Here is a 5,003-nt window from a genome sequence, read left to right as displayed (position 1 = left end):
ATTATTATATATATATATTTTTAGGAAAATGGCAGGCCCTGGGAGGACAGCACCTGTCTTGGGTCAAGGACTCCTCATATGAACCCAATCAAGCCTTACCCATCGTGGGCCTGCAGGACAGCTGTTGGTCCTGGGCCTGTCTTAGGTAGCTGATTAGTGCCACTTGTGTGTCCTAGTTGTCCCTCTCTGGCTGCCTGTCCAGTGCCTTAGGGCATTTGGGCCACAGTATCATGTGGGCCACCTGTGGGTGTTCTTTCCCAATAGGTTTGTTGTTCTGCCATTTCCAACTGGTGGTAATGTACCTGAATGGGCTTGGCCATAAATGTGTCAATCCTGTTATTAATGTTGTTAATGAGCATCATCATCCTCTGAAAAATACAAGGCCCTACAGTAAGCAGTAACAGCAAGGTGGCTAGGGGCCCAAAGAGGGGGGCAATGTAATGGAAGAGACCCCCCACACATGGAGGAGAAGGTGGTTTCTCTGAGGCGCTCTTTGTCTCTCTCTTTGAGGTATTCCCTTAGCTTAGTCATGGACTCTTTGAAAACTCCTGAGTGGTCAGCATAAAAACAACATCCTTTCTTGAGGGCAGCACATAAGCCACCCTTCTTCATAAATAGGAGGTCTAGCCCTCTTCTATTCTGTAGAACTACCTCAGATAGAGACATCAGGGATGCCTGTAGAGCCATCGCAGGTGTTTCTATTTCTTTTAAATCTTGATCCACTGCTGCCTGTAATTGAGCTAGATGCTGATTTCCCAACACTAGAGCTGTAGTCCCTGTTCCTATTCCCATTGGGACTCCTAACACTAGCAATACAGTTAAGGTGAGTGTCGCGGGTTCTCTCTTATATATATAGCCAGTCTGCATTGCCTGGAGGTAGTACTCTCCTGGGTGGAAGGTTATGCGAGGAAGAACCTGTACAAGAACACAAAAATCTGTAGACTTGTTAAAAATAGTGGTTGCTATACAGGGTGAGAGGCCAAAATTGCAGGCCCAAGACATTCCTGGGGGTGGAATGAGATAGTTATTTGGCATGAACTCTGAATGAAGCTGGGCACAGAGTTGTGCTGCCAGTGTTGGTGGACAGCTGGAGTCCCCAAGACAAGTCCCTCTACCTGAGACATCTGGGAGAGTCAGCTTGTGGTGATTGTCGCAGTCACAGGCAGATGAGCTAGAAGAACTGTTAAAGGTTAAATTGAGGGCCTTTCCTTCATAATATGGGGGAGGAGCAGCCAAGCATAACCAACAGGATTGGGTGAGATCAGGTTGGGTATGATTTAAGGCTGTGTATGCCCCTTTAATGAAACTGAATAGGTTAGAATGTGAATATTGAGGAGCAGCTATATGATCTGCCTGGTGTGGGGGGCTTGAGAAATGCTTATGGTTGGGTGATTTACTGTGGTTGTTTGAACAGCAGTAACAAGATCTGTATTGGACTGATTGTATTTTGGATTTGGATTATATTTTGGCTTTAGAGCAGGATTTGGGTTTATGGGTGTGGATGAAATCTGTAGGGGAATCTTTTTTATGAGAATAAGATTTCCCTAGTCTTTGCATGACTCATAGACTCGAAGTCCCCAGGTGTGTCCTGTCAGCCAGCCAGGGTCTTCAGGAGTGGTGACAGTGAAGTTTAGAACATGACAGGGTCTTTGATTGGCCAGTGGGGAGTCATCTAGGCTGCACCCCAGTGGCCCCAATGTCAGTTTAAGGTGTTTATAGGGGAAGGCGAGTGGCCATCCTGTTGCAACTGTTTTGCAGCCCCAACGAGCACAAAAATATTCTCCCGGGGAATTACAATATGATCTACCCCCAGTTGCTGCAGGACAAAGGTAGAATTGACTTTGTCTGGGACATTGGATCCCCGGAAAGAACCAAAAGGGTGTGGGTGCAAACCATGGATTTCCTGATCCTACCTAAGTCCCAACCGTCTCTTGGTCATTCCAGTGGCCAAGATCCCATTTCCAGGGTTGATAGGGTGCTATGGAGGAGGGAGTGTGGCAGCGCCATTTTTTTTTTAAATAAAAACAACCCTACATTTATTGCCCCCATTAAAAACATAAGGGTAGACAAAACAATACGAACAAACATTTACAAATACTCCCAAGGCAAACCACTTAATCAGCTGCCTTTTTTATAGGAGTACACACTGTAATTGACATTTATCTTAATTGCCTGCCATTGCTTCTCACTGCTGTCTTAATTCACTGATCATTTTTAGTTGGAGACACTTTGCAGCAGAGTAATATTATCTCCTTTCAGCATGATCCTACCCAGTTGTTTTCTTGACTTGGTTTTAGAATGAATTTCTTTTGCGTCATCTAATATAAGGTTCATGTACTCATCAAAACCAATAATACAGCCCTCTATCTGCATATTCACTTGCTTGTATAGCCACACCTGAATTTGGGATCAATTCTGCAAGTATCTGAAGATGAGATTGATGGGCTGCACCATCACCTTCTGCACTTTCTGGCCCTGGCCCCTGTACACCATGGCAGAACCAGACAGGGACCACAGCACCCACCACGCTAACTCTAACGGCAACTTTGTTTTTTTTTTTTTAATTGGTACCAGGGATAGAACTCACAACTACCTGCTTGCAAGGCAGGTGCTTATGCCACTGAGCTAAATCCCCAGCCCCAATTTTTTTTTCACCACCAGAGTCAGTATGGAGGTGGCGACATTTTGATTATTGGGGTGGTGCATGCCATTTTGAGTACCCTCGTGGCTTCCTGAAAAATGAAGTAGCAGCAAGTCGCCATCTTGAAAAAGCTTCAGGATATCAAGAACCACAGAGCAGGGAGGGCTGGGTGCCTTAGATAGGTCCAGCGGTGGTGGAGTACAATTGCGGGAGGCAGCTAATGCAGCCTCACCCTGGGCGAGTGTCTCCACGACCTGGGAATCTGCATGACGTTGTGTCAGCAGCTCAGAGATTAAAATCCAATATGGAAAAGTGGTTATGGGAATCTTTTTTGGGCCCAAAACCTCATAATAGTCTTTAAGAGCATATCCTATGCTTTTCCACCTGTTTAAATTAATGGTGCCCTCTAGGGAGAACCATGGACACACTGAATGTATAAACTGATATTACTGTATCAAATCTTTTGTCTTAACCTTAATCCCTCTTATCCTGAGTGCCTCCCTGAGGCCATTCACAAAGAATTCATGCTCACTAAGTGCTTGCCCATGCTAATCCCATTCAACTACCATGATTCAGGTGAGACGTAAGGTGGCCGTCCACACAGATCACAGGAACAAAGTCCTGAAACAGTCACGCCGGCTGGCGCTTTAACTCCATGAACCGTCCTGCATTGTTGTCCCTCATGCCAGGTCTGCCCCACGGTTGGGCGCCACTTGATCTGTCCTGAGGATCAGTCCGTGGGCCTCGCTTGGAGAGGGGATGGAGATAGAGGGCTGGGCAAGAGAAAAGAGAGACGGAGACTTGGCGGGATTCCATTCAAGTCTCATTTATTCTTAAAATGGCTACAACTTATATAGGGTGGAGGTGGGCCAATGGGGCAGGAAGAGGGCACAGAGTGTTATCTGATAGGTCATCATCACATCTGGATATACGACATAAGCAGGAGAGCATTATGGGTAATGTAGACAGACGTGAGGATCATGGGAAATGTAGGCTGAAGCAGGAGGTTGCTTATGTCATGCGCATTGTAGGCTAGGAGAGGATCCTGGGAAATGTAGGCTGACACACAAAATGCCCTCAGGTGGGAGGGGCAGGGCAGCAGCAGCCATTCTGAGCCGCTCCCTACAATGGGAAATAAATACATTTAAAAATTCATCATTAGTCATTAGAGAAATGCAAATTAAAACTACCAAATTCCATCTCACTCTTGAAAGAATGGCCAGGATGAAGAAAACTGTCAACAACAAATGCTGGAGAGGCTGTTGGGAAAAAGGAACTGTCTTGCACTGTTGGTGGGAGTATAGACTGGTTCACTGGTTGTGGAGGTCAGTCTGAAAACTTCTCAAAAAGCAAGGATGCGAAGTCCCCTTTGACCCAGCTATTCCATTTCTTGGCATATTCCCAAAAGAACTTAAAACATCATACCACAGTGCTATATGTACACCCATGTTTATTGCAGCAAAATTTGTAACACCCAGATTTTGGAAACAACTTCAGTGTCCATCAACTGAGGAATGGATTAAAAAAGCTATGGTATTTTTATACAATGGAGTACTACTCAGCTATTAAGAGTGATGACACTGAGATATTTATAAACAAATGGAAGCAATTTGAGACCATATGCATAAGCAAAATAAATCAAACATATATTTGTAAATACTGAATAGTCTCACTAGTGTAAGAAATGGTAAGAATACATAAAATTATGTGGCAATGATTATTCTCCATTATATGGCTTTGAAACATTATAATGTTTTCATTCATTAGTTGGAATGGTTTTATTCCCGATACTTTGATTTTATTGTCTGTGAGGGTATGAAGAGCTATTTTGAAGAAAACAACACATTATAATAACCAGTGCTGACTTAATATCATCTTGTGTTGAAGTACTACCATGCTTTTGTTCTTCTGTCTCTATCAGTTTTATCAGATTGTGTCTTATTGGATTTTATTATGTGATAGTATAAATAAATTTTTATGGAGCAGGATATAATATTGAAACCATTTTTCATTTTATGTTAATTGGTTCTGAATGCCTTTAATACTTTCATTCTCTTGAATGATTTTATACTTTATTTTTATATTTGATACTATAATTTATGAATGCATGTTCAAATATTTCAAGGAAAGAGTCAGTATGGTAGATATGTTATGTCAGGTTGTCTTGTTGTGAAGTACTATGTTGCTTAAATTGTTCTGTTCTGACCTGTTTTATTTATGTCCTCTTTTATCTTAACCTTTTTTAAAAATAAAAATAAAAAAGAATAAATAGCTAAGATAAACTGAAAAAATGAATAAAAATAAGGAATTGAATAAGAATTTAATAGTTTTCAGTATACTATATAAAGTTCCTTTATTGAAA

At 42.4% G+C, this 5,003-nt stretch overlaps 1 pseudogene; it reads right to left on the bottom strand.

The window, feature by feature from the left end:
* Nucleotides 1-2,185: 2,185 nt before the first annotated feature.
* LOC100718681 (small nuclear ribonucleoprotein E-like) lies at nt 2,186-2,524 on the bottom strand (annotated as a pseudogene).
* Nucleotides 2,525-5,003: the final 2,479 nt, after the last annotated feature.

The sequence above is a fragment of the Cavia porcellus genome, unplaced genomic scaffold, assembly GCF_034190915.1.
Source record: "Cavia porcellus strain 051 isolate PalLab524CR breed Dunkin Hartley unplaced genomic scaffold, mCavPor4.1 scaffold_3, whole genome shotgun sequence".
Lineage (NCBI taxonomy): Eukaryota > Metazoa > Chordata > Mammalia > Rodentia > Caviidae > Cavia > Cavia porcellus.
This window is presented reverse-complemented; position numbering and strand designations above follow the sequence as displayed.